The 19,093-nt window shown below is 41.6% G+C and overlaps 1 protein-coding gene across 1 annotated transcript in view; it reads left to right on the top strand.

Moving 5' to 3' along the window:
* The first annotated feature begins 10,559 nt into the window (after positions 1-10,559).
* Positions 10,560-19,093, top strand: part of LOC135515045 (ras association domain-containing protein 8-like) — a 36,943-nt gene continuing 28,409 nt past the window's right edge. The window contains 1 exon segment of the mRNA XM_064938854.1: positions 10,560-10,791. The gene's annotated coding sequence lies outside the window, so the exon portion shown is untranslated.

Below are 19,093 nucleotides of genomic sequence, written 5' to 3'. Positions count from 1 at the left end.
CAGCCTCAATTCATCAGGGCATGGACTCTACAAGGTGTCAAAAGCATTCCACAGGGATGCTGGCCCATTTTGACTCCAATGCTTCCCACAGTTATATCAAGTTGCCTGGATGTCCTTTGGGCGGTGGACCATTCTTGATACACACGGGACATTTTTGAGCATGAAAAACCCAGCAGCGTTGCAGTTTTTGACACAAACCTCTGTGCCCGGCACCTACTACCATACCCTGTTCAAAGACACTTAACAACTTTTGAATGGCAGACATACACAATCCATGTCTCAAGGCTTAAACATCCTTCTTGAACCTGTCTCCTCCACTTCATCTACACTGATTGAAGTGGATTTAACAATTTAACAAGTGACATCAATAAGGGATCATAACTTTCACCTGAATTCACCTGGTCAGTCTATGTCATGGAAAGAGCAAGTGTTCCTAAAGTTTGTATACTCATTGTATGCATGTGACTGTAGGTGTGTGAGTACCAATAAAAATAATTATTAGAACAAAACAGGAGACATTTTGACCCCAACAAACTGTCCAGCAATTAAGAGATCTAAAGGCTATCATAATGTGAAGTAAGTAGCCTTATGCGAGCCAGACCAGCTCATACGGCAGGAGCCTATCTCCTGTTTCTATATCATGAGGCCGCTTTATGTAGAAGCACACCCCCTGGACAGGACACTAGTCTATCGCAGGGCCTTACCATGAATCTATCTCTTTAATACCAAGCAGAGACACATCAGGTAACATTTTTAGTCTTTGGTATGACTCAGCCAGGCATCAAACTCACAAGCTTCCAATCTGAGGGCAGATGCTCTAACCACAAGGCCACAGAGTCATAATTGCAAGACCACTCCAAATTCCAAAAGTACTGACCTCAAGGTCTCTAGTTTACGGTGTGATTGTTTCAGTCCAGCTAAGAGTACACAGTCTGCCCTCACCATAACTCTTCTCAGGTCCAGCTCTTTTAGAAGTGAGTCTGCTGATTGGAGTATGAAGGCCAGTGATTCACAGCTCTCAACTGAAAGACTAAGTCTAAACAATCTATAGAAGCAAAGAAAATATAATTCCTACAGTGTCATATATTTGTCCCCAATGCTGTTGTGTCTCGTACCGTATTGATGTATGAAAGTGTCAAAGTGAATAAAAAAAACAAACACACCAAAGCCCCTAAGGTCTAAAATTGTATGATTATTTATAGTTATGTGGTATGTGTGAGTTTGGCATTTTGTTATTATTGTACTTACATTGCCTTTTCTTGTTTCCTCACAGCAGGGATCAGTCTCTCACTGCCCCAACCAGATATGTTATATTTTCTCATGTCAAACTCATCCAGCATGCCCTTTGACATCAGCATAGCATTGGGCAGTGCTGAGCAGTGTGTACCTGAAAGCTCTTTTATTGCTTGCTCGCTAGCCTAACTTCCTTTCATGGGCAATGTTAGCTAGTTAACATTGGCCTTCTACATCTAGCTACATACTGAACTTCAATCCTCTCAGTCCGGGGGCACAATGTATGAATTAATGGTTGGATCAGAATCACTGTTATAATCATTGGCCGGTAAAACCACAAGTCCAAATCCCTATCTCCATCCATGGCTAATTTAGAAAAGGGCCAAATTTAGTTAGCTAGCTAGCCTCCGAAGGACAACAACACAACAAAGTGCAACAATTCAAGTTGTTTCTGTCAATTACATATTTCTCTCGATGTGATAGGGGTGAAGCCAAATCAAAACTGGCTTCCCTTGATACTTTTTTTGGTGGTCCAGGACCATTAACAGTTTAGCTCAACACTGATTGGCTATTAGTTGTTTTTTTTTAATCAATGGAGGCCAAATGCTCGCTGGTGGAAAAGGCTATGGGCGGAAACAATGTCATACTCTTTCTGACCAGACAGCATCAGATAGAATGCCAACACATACGGAGATGAAGGGGCGCTGTGTCGCTCGCTCTGATGCTTTCTCTCATGAGATACATTCAGCCTCTTGCAAATTGTAGGAAAATTATGAAACACAGAGAGCCGAAAGAGACGAAAGAGAAAAAAATATATACATACAATATATACATTTTTTTCTTGGTAAATGTTTTGGGGAAGCTTGGCTTTCCTTGGAATCCAATAATACATGCCACTGCAACTGTTTGTGGTTGGATTCCAGTGAGATGCCAAGAAGGAAGCGGAGGAACAAGTCCAGATATCCATTCTCACTTTTCAAGGTTATATCCACTATCATCTTCAGCAACTCATGAACAAACAGAGCTCTGTAGACACATTTTCCTCAAGGGTGCTTGAGGAAAAACTCAAGCACCCTAGTGTTCATCTCACACAGGACACATATAGAGAAGCAATGAACTCCTGAAAGCTCAGATGAACATAGCAGTACACCTTCCTCTGATGAAACAAAAAGTAGTCTTGAAGAGTTCTGTGCAAAACCCAGAGTATCCTGAAGCATCATCGACATCATGCCCTATTCTTCCAGGTCTTTCTTATAGAACAGGATATTGCCCTTCACCAGCTGTTCAAATGCCAGCTGGGCCAGTTTAACAGTTATTTCTTTGTTTGGTTCTTTGTTTGGTTTTAAGTCTAGATCATTTCCGTATTGATTTTCAGGTTTGTCTGAATGAGCAGGAGGTGATGTACATCTCAGTCAGAGTTATAATCTCTCCACTCTCATGTCCAACATTTGCTCTAGAACCATGGAATAAATAGGACTGGCATGTGACGTGGAGGCTCTCTTCCTGAAGTATTCTTCTTTCTGTTTGTCAGTGAACTCTGTTGATATACTGACGGGGGATCTGATTGGTTGCTGCTGGCCGTGAGGTTATCCAGATGAGAGTTTTGGGAAGCGGATTCCCCTTGAGGAGGTTTGTTAGCAACACATCCACTGATGATTTCTCAGTTAATAAATCACTCAAATTCTTGTTCTGATGAAAATGTAAAGGAAATCCGCTTTCACCCAAACCATCAAAGATGAACATTATATTATAGTCATGGAATTTCGGTGCTGTAATGGCTGTCGTGAGTTGAAGAAGGTGAGGACGAAGGTGCAGCATGGTAAGTGTTCATTATAAATTTAATTAAATAAACTGAACACTGAATGACAAAAACAACAACGACGAGCGTGAATGACACGAAACAGTCCTGTAAGGTGAAACAACTACCCACAAACACAGGTGGGAACAGGCAACCTAACTATGGTCCTCAATCAGAGACAACGATTGACAGCTGCCTCTGATTGGGAACCATACCAGGCCAAACACATAGAAATACAGCACACAGAACAAAACATAGAATGAAAAACATCAAATGCCCACCCCAACTCACGCCCTGACCAAACCAAAATAGAGACATAAAAAAGGAACTAAGGTCAGGACGCGACAGGTGCATTGTTTAGCTCTTGAAGACTACTGGTCATCTTTTATCAAATTCAACTCTCTGAAAGCGAGCACAAATATGAAATCAACTTCCTGCTAGCACAAAGATTAAATCAACTTCCTGATTGGCTTGATCTTTTACCCAGTCAAGGATGAACCTCTGAATATATACTGTTTTTCTGATACCAGAAATGCCCTTCGTCATTACAGCTCTGTTGGGCTTCTTATTCTCTTGTCTTTGACCAGGTTTGAGTTGGAAGATGTCTTTGCAGTTGAGTGAAGTGTCTGATGATGTTTTTCTTCTCTATGTATCCTCAATTTGCAGAATCTCATGCTCTTTATTAACCCCTTCACTCTCTCCCGGTGTGATGTATAGCTCTGTGTAAATGCAGTTGAGGGACATTTAATCCACTGACATGCCTTCAAACACAAATTCAGACTTCTCCTTCTGCTGGGCTTTATGTTGATCTTTAACTCTCTGTATGACGTCTGTAAGGAGGGAGAATACAACACAATATACAATCTTATCAGAATCGTCCTTTCGTCACTTGTATGGATGAAACTACTCAGCCACTATAAGGTACAATGTAGTGCTATGTGGTTTAATGAACTTTATATATAAGTAGTGTCATCCTCTGCAACAAAATCAAAACCATTTAGCCACATTTACTTATACTGTATGTATGGTAGCACCTCCTATCTATCAGTGCTCTCTTTATAATAATGCATGATAAGCACATGCATATACAAAATGCAATATAATGCACAATACAATATAAGCTATTAGCGCACCCATGCATTACAATGCCTTATGCATATGCACTTATAATGAAATATGTTATTTTACTTTGGTTTGTCTTTATATTTATCTTCATATTGCAGTGGTACTGGATGCAGCACAATATGGGTTCTACGTCTCTCTGCACACTGGGGGTAAGTAAAATGGACCAATTCACACAACTCGCTGCATAGAGACACAAAGAGAGACAGAGAGAGAGCGAGAGAGAGCGAGAGACAGTGAGAGAGCGAGAGACAGAGAGAGAGAGTTAATGTTAAAAGAATCTCCTCCAGTGAGTTGTTGATTACTGGAGCAATTATAGTGCTACCATCCTGAGCAGTGATGGTAGATTGGAGATTGGAGGCTGGTCTGTTTACAGACCCCCCCCCCAAACACACACACATAAACACCTCCTGCTAGCTTTTCATTTTAACAAAAATTGTTGAATATGCAGAGAATCACAAAGGCCTTTTTTGTTAAAGGCGGGTGTCCTCAAAAGCATAGCATTGGTAGTGTTGTAGATCATTTTTTCATCGTCAACCAAAAGTTCACCACACATCCATCGTTTATGTTGGGTTAGAAAACAATTTTAGGATGATGCAGATGGGACAGTTAATGAGTTTACTGATTAACAGCACATTCCTGCACATTGCTGACTGTTAAGTGCTCAGAACCTGAGGAAAAGTGGATCTGCGGTTCCAATTGGTATGTGCGGCTTTAAACCTGTTCACAATGCCTTGCCAGTTTCCCATCTACATTACAATGTATTTTACAAGCATGAGCAGTGAGAGATCTGTAATCCTGGCAACAATAACCAACAACTAGCAATAATAAACTTCTTATTCCGATAGCTGCCATCAAAATAAAAGTCCCCAGTGAAACTGCTTAGTAAATGATAGGAAATCCATGTTTTTAATAAAGGCTCACGTTGATACATTCTGTGCACATCCCAAAGGAGTGGGGTATTGTATTGTAACGAACCTAGCCTGCGCCCTGGACTCAAACTCAGGTCCCTCTAGTTCTAAGGGTAGGCTACCAGAGGAGGCTGGTGAGGGGAGGACGGCTTATAATAATGAATCTAGTGAACGGACACATAGAACACATAGAAAACAGGTGTTTGATGTGTTTGAGACCATTCCATTTATTCTGTTCTAGCCATTACTATTAGCCGTCCTCCCCATTTTAAGTGCCGCTAGCCACCACTGGAGGCTACCTACCCTTAGAACTAGACTGGGACCTGAGTTTGAGTCCAGCCCGCAGTTCAATCTCAGTTTAATTGCTACGTTATATTATTAAAATGTAATTTTTATTTTGTTGTATTGCAAAAACATATTGGACTGTACAACAAATGAATTGTGCTTCCATGAAAGTAGGGATCTACCCAGAAACACAATCAATATTTGTTTTCTATTCCGCTGGTGTAGCAGTCAGGCCTCTTTGTCTTCGTCTTGTCGTGTCCCATGTATATATCTTTTTAGAACTTTTTTCTTCGCATATATTATTAACCTCAACTAACCTCAACTTCAACATACTCTCCTGCAACCCACCTCACCCAATGTGGTATGGATCTGCTATTTTCTTTACTTTAGAACCGGAACCCCCAAAGAAGCTAGCCAGCTAACTAGCCACTAGCTTGTAGTCAGCTAACCACTGCTAGCGGTCATCCGCTAACCTTTAGCCCGGACAACTTTGTGCCAGTCTGCACAGCGAAATTCAACCCATCGGACTTCTTCTCCATATCTCCAGATTCCTACCGCAAGCTCTGAACATTTTCACCTGGATCATTGCAGCTAGCTAGCTGCAATCCGAGTTGCTACTACTGGCTAACGTCTCTGTCCCGAAAGAAAGCATAAATTAGCCTGGAGCTAGCCCATGCTAGGCCCATCTCCCAGCAAGCTGAAGAGGTCCATCAGCCACTCCTTGGGCTACATTACCTATTTTGCCAATTGGCCTGGACCCCTTTTAGTACCAATACAGAGCCCAGCCGATTCATCACGACTGGACTACCGACGTAATCTGCCCAAGTTTTTTTTTCAACAGGCTTCTCCATTGCGACGTCCCCTGAATGTCCATCTGCTAGCCTGCCAGCCGCGGCCCGCTTGCTGTATAGAGCATATTGGACGGTTAGCTGAAGAGGTCCATCAGCCAATTTCTTTGGCCACTATACCTATTTTGCCAATTGGCCTGGACCCTTTTACTACACGGAGCCCTGCTGATCCATCACGACTGGTCTGCCAACGTAACCATATGAGGGGGCTACAACAGACTTCTTTCGTCGCGACGTCTCTCTAAGGCCCTTCAGCTAGCCCCGGCCCGCTAGCTGTCTGAATCGCAGTACCTCCAGCTCGCCCAGCTACTCACTGGACCCTATGATCACTCGGCTACTCATGCCTCTCCCTAATGTCAATATGCCTTGTCCATTGCTGTTTTGGTTAATGATGGTCTTATTTCACTGTAGAGCCCTGCTCAATATGCCTTAGCTAACCCTTTTGTTCCACCTCCCACACATGCGGTGACCTCTGTTCCTCTGGTGATGTAGAGGTTAATCCAGGCCCTGCAGTGCCTAGCTCCACTCCCATTCCCCAGGTGCTCTCATTTGTTGACTTCTGTAACCGTAAAAGCCTTTGTTACATGCATGCTAACATTAGAATCCTCCTCCCTAAGTTTGTTTTATTCACTGCTTTAGCACATTCTGCCAACCCAGATGTACTAGCTATGTCTGAATCCTGGCTTAGGAAGACCACCAAAAACCCTGAAATGTTCATCCCTAACTATAACATTTTCCGACAAGATAGATCTGCCAAAGGGGCGGAGTTAGCCTGCAGAGTTCTGTCTTACTATCCAGGTCTGTGCCCAAACAATTTGAGCTTCTACTTTTAAAAATCCACCTTTCCAGAAACAAGTCTCTCGCCATTGCCCTGGACACCATATGTGAATTTATTGCCCCCCCATCTATCTTCAGAGCTTGTGCTGTTAGGTGAACTAAACTGGGACATGCTTAACACCCTGGCCATCCAACAATCTAGGCTTGATGCCCTCAATCTCACACAAATTATCATTGAACCTATCAGGTACAACCCCAAATCCGTAAACTCAGGCACCCTCATAGACATCATCATAACCAACCTGCCCTCCAAATACACCTTTGCTGTCTTCAACCAGGATCTCAGCAATCACTGCCTCATTGCCTGCATCCGTAATGGGTCTGTGGTCAAACGACCACCCCTCATCACTGTCAAACGCTTCCTAAAACACTTCAGCAAGCAGGCCTTTCTAATCAACCTGGCCCGTGTATCCTGGAAGGATATTGACCTAATTCCATCAGTAGAGAATGCCTCCTGATTATTCTTTAAAAGTGCTTTCCTCACCATCTTAAATAAGCATGCCCCATTAAAAAAATGTAGAACCAGGAAGAGATATAGCCCTTGGTTCACTCCAGAGCTGACTGCCCTTGACCAGCACAAAAATATTCTATGGCGTATTGTATTAGCATCGAATAGGCCCCGCGATATGCAACTTTTCAGGGAAGCTAGGAACCAATATACAGTGGGGCAAAAAAGTATTTAGTCAGCCACCAATTGTGCAAGTTCTCCCACTTAAAAAGATGAGAGGCCTGTAATTTTCATCATAGGTACACTTCAACTCTGACAGACAAAATGAGAAAAAAAATCCAGAAAATCACATTGTAGGATTTTTAATGAATTTATTTGCAAATTATGGTGGAGAATAAGTATTTGGTCTAAATTCATCAAAAATCCTACAATGTGATTTTCTGGATTTTTTTTCCTTCATTTTGTCTGTCATAGTTGAAGTGTACCTATGATGAAATTTACAGGCCTCTCATCTTTTTAAGTGGGCGAACTTGCACAATTGGTGGCTGACTAAATACGTTTTGCCCCACTGTACATACACAGGCAGTTAGGAAAGCGAAGGCTAGCTTTTTCAAACAGAAATTTGCATCCTGTAGCACAAACTCCCAAAGGTTTTGGGACACTAAAGTCCATGGAGAATAAGAGCACCTCCTCCCAGCTGCCCACTGCACTGTGGCTAGGAAACGGTCACCACCGATAAAGCCACGATAATTGAGAATTTCAAGAAGCATTTTTCTATGACTGGCCATGCTTTCCACCTGGCTACCCCTACCCTGGTCAACAGCCCTGCACCCCCCACAGCACCTTGCCCAAGCCTCCCCATTTCTCCTTCAACCAAATCCAGATAGCTGATGTTCTGAAAGAGCTGCAAAATGTGGACCCCTACAAATCAGACGGGCTAGACAATCTGGACCCTCTCTCTCTAAAATTATCCACTGAAATTGTTGCAACCCCTATTACTAGCCTGTTCAACCACTTTTTCGTATCGTCTGAGATCCCCAAAGATTGGAAAGCTGCCGCAGTCATCCCCTTCTTCAAAGGGGGAGACACTCCAGGCCCAAACCCGTATAGACCTATATCTATCCTACCCTGCCTTCCTAAGGAATTCAGAGTGTCAAATCGGAGGGCCTGTTGTCCGGACCTCTGGCAGTCTCTATGGGGGTGCCACGGGGTTCAATTCTCAGGCTGACTCTTTTCTCTGTATACATCAATGATGTCGCTCTTGCTGCTGGTGAATCACTGATCCACCTCTATGCAGACGACACCATTCGGTATACTTCTGGCCCTTCTTTGGACACTGTGTTATCTAACCTCCAGACGAGCTTCAATGCCATACAACTCTCTTTCCATGGCCTCCAACTGCTCTTAATTGCAAGTAAAACTAAACGCATGCTCTTCAACCGATCGCTGCCGCACCCGCCCGCCTGACGGTTCTGACTTAGAATATGTGGACAATTACAAATATCTACGTGTCCGGTTAGACTGTAAACTCTCCTTCCAGACTCACATTAAGCATCTCCAATCCAAAATTAAATCTAGAATCAGCTTCCTATTTCGCAACAAAGCATCCTTCACTCTTGCTGTCAAACATACCCTCGTAAAACTGACTATCCTGCCGATCCTTGGCTTCGACGATGCCATTGACAAAATAGCCTCCAACACTCTAGTCAGCAAATTGGATGCAGTCTATCACAGTGCCATCCGTTTTGTCACCAAAGCCCCATATACTACCCACCACTGCGACCTGTATGCTCTCGTTGGCTGGCTCTTGCTTCATATTCGTTGCCAAATCCACTGGCTCCAGGTCATCTATAGGGCTTTGCTAGGTAAAGCACCGCCTTATCTCAGCTCACTGGTCACCATAGCAGCACCCACCTGTAGCACGGGCTCACCCCCAAAGCCAATTCCTACTTTGGCCGCCTTTCCTTCCAGTTCTCTTCTGCCAATGACTGGAACTAATTGCAAAAATCACTGAAGCTGGAGACTCTTACCTCCCTCACTAGCTTTAAGCACCAGCTGTCACAGCAGCTCACAGATCACTGCACCTGTACATAGCCCAGCTGTAAATAGCCTATCCAACTACCTCATTCCCATACTGTTATTTTTTTCTCTACTTTGCACCCCAATATCTCTATTTGCACATTCATCTTCTGCACATCTATCACTCCAGTGTTTAACTGCTAAATTGTCATTATTTCCCTTATCTTACCTCATTTGCAAACACTGTATATAGACATTTTCTATTGTGTTATTGACTGTATGTTTGTTTATGCCATGTGTAACTCTGTGTTGTTGTTTGTGTCGCACTGCTTTGCTTTATCTTGACCAGGTTGCAGTTGTAAATGAGAACTTGTTCTCCACCTGGGACGGCAGGGTAGCCTAGTGGTTAGAGCGTTGGACTAGTAACCGAAAGGTTGCAAGTTTGAATCCCCGAGCTGACAAGGTACAAATCTGTCGTTCTGCCCCTGAACAGGCAGTTAACCCACTGTTCCTAGCCCGTCATTGAAAATAAGAATTTGTTCTTAACTGACTTGCCTAGTAAAATAAAGGTACAATAAATAAATAAATAGCCTACCTGGTTAAATAAAAAAAAATAATAAAATAAAAGTTCAACATGTGCATAACACATGTAGGCATAATGTGCTTGATTAAAACAAAACTTACAAACCTCACTTATAGTTGACTAAATATAGCTTAATATTGTATTAGAGCGTAGGGCCAGTAACGAAAGGTTGCTGGATCGAATCCCTGAGCTGAGAATCTGTCGTTCTGCCCCTGAGCAAGGTGGTCACCCACTGTAGACGTGGATGTCAATTAAGGCAGCCCCACCCACCTCTCTGATTCAGAGGGGTTGGGCTAAATGTAGAAGACACATTTCAGTTGAACAACTGACAAGGTATTCCCCTTTCCCTTTATAGTGCATTTTTTTAATTATACGAGGGACCTTTATTGTGAAGGCTGAAGGAATTTACCCGGAAGGGATACATACTCCGCGGTCCCCTTACAGTTGCCAACATTACACAAAAAAAGAGCTGGAATCAGATGTCCTATAACGGATTGCACAGTAAACACGCGTGGATATGCAGAGCGCAAACTTTAATTAGGTAGCCTATTTGCACAATATATAAACCTTTGGATTATGCAATAAAATAAGCCGCCGAGAACAATTATATATAACCGGATTGAATGTCTGAGAGCATTCAGAGTGGGACCAGAGAAAGAGGGGAGCTTCTCATACACTTTTAGCCGGAGGACTGCGGCTGGAAAGAGGTAAATGGATTTTGCTATAGCCGTAGCCAATACTTAACACGGTACTGCGAAGACCGCTCCTGATTCCAGCTCCTGCGATGGCTACTTCGCAGTACAGCGTTAAGAGCAAAAAAAGAGCCCACCATAACTCAAGTATGATGGTGCTTATAGCTGGAAATGTAAAATGACCTGTGGTACAGCCAATGCATTTTCATTCTCACTAAATTATTTAATCTATGTTATTTCTACCAAGAGAAATACACCCAGATACATTTTGTTTGGCCTCAAATATTAAGTTTGGGTTCCAAAAAAAGAATGATCATATAAAAATAAATACTGCCAGATGTGATGAGGGACATTTCCCCTAATTTAATAGCCTATGGATGTAGGGCCCCCTTGAGTAAGCTATGTGACCTAAACAAATCTCTGGACTATCTGGACTGGTTGCAGAGAGAATACCTTGCCAATTTGAATGTCAATAGAATTTGGATTAATAAGAAAAAGTGTGTGCGTGTGTTGTCACTACTGTAACTCGCTTCAACTTGTCAACAGGACCTGAAAATGACTACAAAAATATATTAAACATTGGTGAGCAATTTCTTAATAAATGTATCCAACAACTAGAAATATTGTGTAATGCTCCATCCCGTGTGAAAGTTGTGTGTGTGTGTGACAAGGGGCTGCATTCAATCAAACCTGTCATCATGTTCATGCAATAGGCTTTTTCAATGACTGTACTGTGCCATAACTGGAAGCATCTATGTTGAAAATAATCTACAGTGCCTTCAAAGTATTCACACACCCCCTTGACATGTCCACATTTTGTTGTGACAGCCTGAATTTAAAATGGATTCATTTGAGATTGTGTGTCACTGGCCTATGCGCAATACCCCATAATGTCAGGGGAATTATTTTTTTAGAAATAAAAAAATGCAAAGCTGAAATGTCTTGAGTCATCAGTAAAAATGTGTTGCGTGGACTCACTGTGTGTGATAATAGTGGTCATCATGATTTTTGAATGATTACCTCACCTCTGTACCCCACACATACAATTATTTGTAAGGATCCACAGTTGAGCAGTGAATTTCAAACACAGATTCAACCACAAAGAACAGGGAGGTTTTCCCAATGCCTCAAAAAGAGCACGTAATGGTAGAGGGGTAATAATAAAAAAGCAAACATTAAATATCCCTTTGAGCATGGTGAAGTTTTTATTTAAACTTTTTGGATGGTGTATCAATACACCCAGTCGCTACAAAGATGCAGGTGTTCTTCCTAACTCAGCTGCTGGAGAGGAAGGAAACCATGAGGCCTGTGATAGAAAACTGAGGATGGTTCAACATTACTCCATAATATTAACCTAAATGACAGAGTGGAAAAAAGGAAGCATATACAAAATACAAATATTCAAAAACATGCATCCTGTTTGCAATAAAGTACTAAAGTAAAACTGCAAAAAAATGTGGAAAATAACTTAACTTTAAGTCCTGAATAGAAAGTGTTGTGTTGGATTTGCCCAAAACATATCAGGGAGTACCACTCTTCATATTTTCAAGCATGGTGTTGGCTGCATCATGTTATGGGTATGCTTGTCATCGGCAAGGAATAGGGAGTTTTTTAGGATATAAAAATAAATAACGGAATAGAGCTAAGTTCAACCAGGTTTTCCTCTAGGATTTTGCCTAAGTCTGCTTTCCACCAGACACTGTGGGACAAATTCACGTATCAGCAGGACAATAACCTAAAACACAACGCCAAATATACACTGGTTGTTTACTAAGATGACATTGAATGTTCCTGCATAACCTAGTTACAGATTTGACATAAATTGTCTTGAAAGTCTATGGGAAGACTTGAAAATTGCTGTCTAGCAATGATCAACAACCACCTTGACAGAACTTGAAGAATATTGTACAATTGAGGTTTGCAAAGCTCTTAGAGAAAGACTAAATTGCTTAGAGAAAGACTAAATTGTAATTGCTGCCAAAGGTGATTCTACAAAGTATTGACTCTGCTGTGAGTACTGACATAAATGTTTTATTTCATTTTCAATACATTTGCAAAAATGTCTAAAAACATGTTTTCACTTTGTCATTATGGGGTATTGTGTGTAGATGGGTGAAAAAACAACAATTTAATCAATTTTGAACTCAGTTTGTAACACAACAAAGTGTGGAATAAGTCAAGGGGTGTGAATACTTTCTGGAGGCACTGTAGATGCCTTTCTGTATTTGACCCCTAATATTCTGAACCTATTTTATAGATCTATTGATTGTTTCAATTCTTATTTACAATGACGGCCTACCTCAGACGACGCTGGGCCAATTGACTCAGGGGTGTGAATACTTATGTAAATGAGATATTCCTGTATTTCATTTTCAATGAATTTGCAAACATAATAGTGTAGAAGAAGGTGAGGGTGAAAAATCTATCTAATCCATTTTGAATTCAGGCTGTATCACATCAAAGTGTGGAATAAGTCAATTGGTATGAATACTTCTGAAGGCACCTATTTTATGTGACAGTGGTGAAAAAAAACAAGCATAAGTGCTTGTTTGAATTGAACCTTCCGTCTCATTTATTTGTTTGATGTGGCAGTTATGTTTTCTGCTGACTGTTTGTCTAACAAGTTGGAGTCTGTCCCTATTGAGCTTCTTGCCAAGGACATTTAGAGTAGCACTTTATTACATGGTACATAAGTTACCAGGTATTTACTGAAAAGTTACAGGGTACCATGGTAATCACACAATGCAATAACCAATTAATTGTTTGTTTCTTTGGAATTCATTTGAACAGGTACCACTAGGCACCATTAGATACCATGCCATGTTGTTACCAGTTATTTACCAAAAAGTACACATTGTTACTACATATATACATATATACGTAATTTCCTATTAAAGCAGTGGAAATAGTAGGCCTATTGTAAAATAAAGAGCCACTGAAAATAGAACTAAAAGTTGTAAAAGGGACAGCAGAAGTTTCAGAAAAAGCAAACACTTACATCTTTTCAAATTGTTGCTGTTTGCTCTTACAATTTAAAACAGTCCAGAGGGCCTCCTGAGTGGTGCAGTGATGTAAGACACTGCTAGCTGTGCCACAAGAGATTCTGGGTTCGAGTCCAGGCTCTGTCTTGTGCACAATTGGCCCAGGGTCGTTCAGATTAGAGGAGGGTTTGCCCGGCAGAGATGTCCTTGTCCCATCGCACACTAGAGACTCCTGTGGCGGGCCAGGTGCAGTGCACGCTGACACTGTCGCCAGATGCACGGTGTTTCCTCCGGCACATTGGTGCGGCTGGCTTCCGGGTTATGTGGGCATTGTGTCAAGAAGCAGTGAGGCTTGGTTGGGTTGTGACGTACGGCTCTCGACCTTTGGCTCTCCTGAGTCCGTATGGGAGTTGCAGCGGTGAGACAAGACTGTTACTATCAATTGGATATCACAAAATTGAGGAGAAAAATTAGTAAAAGTTAATCAAATAAATACATCAAAAAGTGTCATAAAATACTACAATATATTTTGGTTTGGTTATTTTGCCCTTCAAGTGAACAACCAGCTACTGGATGATTTACATGATATGACAATGTGCAATCAAACACAGACAATCCACTGAACTCTAGCAGACTACTGTAAGTACCAACACGTGTTTGTACTGTCACTGACAAACTTCCATGCACTTTTCTCCTCACATCAATACACTGTCTTTGTATGGGGCTGTGTTAGTCGTGAATTTACATTGTGTAATGGTCCAAAGCTCTTTTAGGATTGGTGCTAATCTGTGAGGTAAAGGACTGTGAAACTGCTTGTAGCACAGCCGGTGAACAACACAAACACAGGTTTTATGGAATCCCTGTTAATGGTGACACCTGATGAGTGGCATCACCTGAAATGAGGCATTGTTCGTGTTATACTGGTGGATTTGCTGAATGTTATCAGCAGTGATTAAATATTCCAGTTTGCCATTAAAATACTGGGAAGAGGTGAACGGAGGCATACAGTACCGCTGGAATGAAACAACACTAGAAAACGTCCTTTGCTAAACCTAAAAGAGCAGACCAGCTTTGGGGATGAAGTACTTTTTATACTGTCTTTTAGCTAAAACAAATTTGAATTATCAGAGGGTCAAACATCTTTGAGGGATTACTAGGGTTGTACAGTGGGTGGGGCAGAAACGGTTGTTTTCAGGCAGCTTCAGATATCAAGAGAGACCAGTATTTACTCCCCTGCACTGTAGGCCTCCTCTTACCCCTGTGGGGAGACTGAGCATGTTTCTCCAGAGTCGTGGATCTTATTTCATTGCTAGAGTATATGCACTGGGCTGTAATTACAGGTGGCCTACCAGGACCCATAGTTGGAATTAAAGTTCATCCTTGAAATAAACCAAAGGAATGAGGACTACTTTTTAACCACATACATGGAAAATGTGACAAAAACACATTTACTTGAAGTACAGTGCAGATGCAAAGTTTGGTAACAGAATGACTGTTTGTGCTGTCTGTCTGTGCTGTCTATCTGTGCTGTCTGTGCCGTCATTCTGTTACCAAACATGGCATCTGCACTGTTCTTCAAGTAAATGTGTTTTTGTAAAATGTTCCGTGGAAATTGTTAAAAGTAGTCCTTGTGCATAGAATTGTACTTTGCAATCATTGGTTTTTGTTTGGCATACATTTTAAAGTGAAAATTGCACATGGGCTAAAACTCTACTCTGTTGAGCATAGCTGGGGTGGTTTTGGAAGGTTGCACATGTTTAGGGCTCATTGTTTTTGGATGAAACTATTTTTTTTAAAGGTAAAGTGTACACACTCCATATAGCAATGAATTATTAGCTAAGCTAGTTATTATTTCAACTAGTGTGTCTTGAGGGTCTACACACCAGGTCTATGAAAGGCCAAGGTGGAAAACCCGGCATATACTGTGGTCCTCTAGCCGGACAGGAGTTGTGTACCCCTGCCTCTCACCCATGTATGGAATCTCTGATCTAGATGCTGTTATACATTAGCACAAATTGCTAGCCTACTTGAAATCCTCCTCATACAATAAGCTCACAATAGCGGCCTAGGACAGTGTTTCCCTAACTCGGTCCTGGAGCCCTCTGGGTGAATGTTTTGTTTTTTGACCTAGCACTACACAGCTGATTCAAATTGTTAGCCTAGATTCACAAGTATATGTAAGGTCCCTCAGTCATGCAGAGAATTTCAAACACAGATTCAATCACAAAGACCAGGGAGGTTTTCCAATATCCTTCAAAAGTGTTGAGATGGTGGCCCATGTTGACTCCAATGCTTCCCACAGTTGTGTCAAGTTGGCTGGAAGTCCTTTGGGTGGTGGACCATTCTTGATACACACAGGAAACTGTTGCATGTGAAAAACCCAGCAGCGTTGCAGTTCTTGACACACTCAAACCAGTGTGCCTTGCCCATTCACCCTCTGAATGGCACACATACACAATCCATGTCTCAATTGTCTCAAGGCTTAAAAATCCTTCTTTAACCTTTCTTCTCCTTCATCGACAGAGATTGAAGTAGATTTAACAGGTGACATCAATACGGGATCATAGCTTTCACCTGTATTCACCTGGTCAGTCTATGTAATGGAAAGAGCAGGTGTTCCTAATGTTTTGTACATTCCATTAACTATTGAGCGCCTTGTTATACCAGTTACTGAAAGGACTATTGAGAACCCAGATGAACTTGTGAAAACACATGACAGATTGCACGCTGTGGCTTGTTTACTACTACTTGGCTTTCTCCATCCCTGTTGTTAACCCTGTAAGAGGAGCTTATGTTATCAGCGTATTGCTCTCCCCAAGCTGCTTACGTTCAACCTTTTGAGTCTCCACATTTTCTCACTAGGAGTGATGCCGTGGAAGATGATTAGGTGCGCCATCCTGAGTGATGGGAGTTTAAGCATGTGACCAACAGAGTGAGCAGATTTAGCCATGTGTCTTAGTTCACTATTCATTAAGTTTGGCCTTAGAACTGGAAAAGGCGGCTGTGCATTTATAAAAAAAAACTGTTATGAACCAAACATGCAGATTCAAACATCTATTTTGTTTTTACGCTGGTATTGTCATCAGTAGTGGAAGATATGGGTTTGATAATGTCTGCCGACTACAATAGACCACCAGACTGTTGTAGAAGTAGCAGCATCAGTTGAAGGCACATTGTGTTTTAATTCGAAGATTCTTCATATCGTGTCCTGTTGAACTACCCCTGGCCTCCTGAAATTTGAGATTCATTCGAAGCTGCAGTCTTTCCCTTCAATTACTCCACGAGGCACTAATCCTGCAACCCCCCTTCAGAGCAGACTAAGTTAGATCTTGACAGCCACACTTGGTCATGTGGGACTCTACCATGTGTCTCTTCTTTTGTACTGAACCCTTCCAAAACAAGGTTCTAAGCATGTACTGAACCCTTCCAAAACAAGGTTCTAAGCATGTACTGAACCCTTCCAAAACAAGGTTCTAAGCATGTACTGAACCCTTCCAAAACACAAGGTTATAAGCATGTGCTTTGGTTATAATTTGAGGCAAATCTTCCATTATTCAGGTAAAGTCATCTAGTAAATCTGGCCAAGCAAGACTAGCCAGTACCACCTTGTCAGTCCAACTACGCAACATTTTAGTGAGCTCATTCACGCGTCCTGTGATCTTTCAAGAAAAGGCCTACTAGGAAAGGTCATTTATTTTTGGAACTCTTAAAGCCTATATAATGGAATTGATTTGAACGTTAATCTTGTCCAACTATAGATTAACAGCCAAGTGCTAGCATTTTTCTAGGAGCAGCATTTGCTCAGTCATTTCCAGCACTGAATGAGATCAAGAAATAGATTCTCGCTGTGCCCAGTGAGTCACCACAACGGCGCAGTAAATTATTGCCTCATTAACCTCACTCTGTGAATTTAAATGAACTTCTCTGAACTGAGTGTAAGGCTACCAATCTACTAGTAATAATAATATCCTCTGATTCTAACAAAACTGACATCTCTCTGTATGGCAAAGTGCATATTGTTTCCTTTTTTTCCCTCCTCTCACTATGAATTCTTGCCTGCCTTCATTATAAACTGAACCTCTTTAAACTCTGATGACAGTGAGGCATTTGGAAATACTGATCAGACTGGCTGAGTCGGTCCAAAGGAGCAGAATTACTTTCTCCCTTCCTCCATCGGTCTTAAAGGGCACCAGAGAGACCAAAACTGTCTGTTTGGTGACTGACTAAGCTGAAGCTCCCTGTTTATATAAGTAAAAACAAAATTCACTGCTGGAAAGGTAAGTCTAGGCTCAAGTTTCAGGTATTGTGAGTAAGAAATGTCAGTCACGTGTTGTAACAAGTGTTGAAAACACCCAGTTTGAGACATTTTGGGAAATCTTTGTGATATAATTCCAGGCAAGACCATCCTAGGAACTCCTCTGCAGAGAATGGGACAAGTCTGTGGTCCTCGTGCTGAGGGGCTTACCTGTGCAAATCTCACCTGTTGAATAGGGCATGTCTTGTGAAGAATGCAATGGTTGGGGATGGAGATATTTGACAAATGTCTGATGATGTCGACTGCCAATCAGCAATACTATCCATTTTATTTCCAGTACAGCACCCTAACATCAATTGTCTGTTTAGGCCTTCTTCTCGCTATGGTGGAATGAGTCAGGCATTTTACACGTTTCAATTTCAAACCATCTTTGCTTCAAAATGAAATATCACTTTATCCAAGGGATATGTTGAGGTAAAATCTTGACATTTCCAGTTTTTCACACTTGAAAGACTAGCTGCCCACTTTGACATTTCTATTAGCTGTTTCAAAGGACAGAGTTCCCTTGGCTTGGTTTCTGAAGCATGAAGGCATCGTCACCATACCAACAATTAGTATAAAATACAGGCAAAAAATTTCAGCACAATTAGGCTGATAAACTCTCTGCAATGGAGAGCTTGTAAATCTAGAATCCTTAGTTGCTACAGCCATTTTTGGACTTCTAAATGAAAGATATACAGTGCCTTCAGAAAGTATTCACACCCTTTGACTTTTTCCACATTTTGTTGTGTTACAGCCTGAATTTAACATTTATTCAATTTAGATTTTGTGTCACTGGCCTACATATAATGGTGAAGTTATTAATTACACTTTGGATGGTGCATAAATACACCCAGTCACGACAAAGATACAGGTGTCCTTTCTAACTCAGTTGCTGGAGAGGAAGGAAACCGCTCAGGGATTTCACCACGAGGACAATGGTTTCTTTAATACAGCTACAGAGTTTAATGAGTGTGACCAGAAAAAACTGAGGATGGATCAAAACATTGTAGTTACTCCGCAGTCAGTAGTGGTGTGTGGG

The sequence above is a fragment of the Oncorhynchus masou genome, chromosome 26 (genome assembly GCF_036934945.1).
Source record: "Oncorhynchus masou masou isolate Uvic2021 chromosome 26, UVic_Omas_1.1, whole genome shotgun sequence".
NCBI lineage: Eukaryota > Metazoa > Chordata > Actinopteri > Salmoniformes > Salmonidae > Oncorhynchus > Oncorhynchus masou.
Note: the sequence above shows the minus strand (reverse complement) of the source record. Positions and strands in the feature narration are given on the sequence as shown.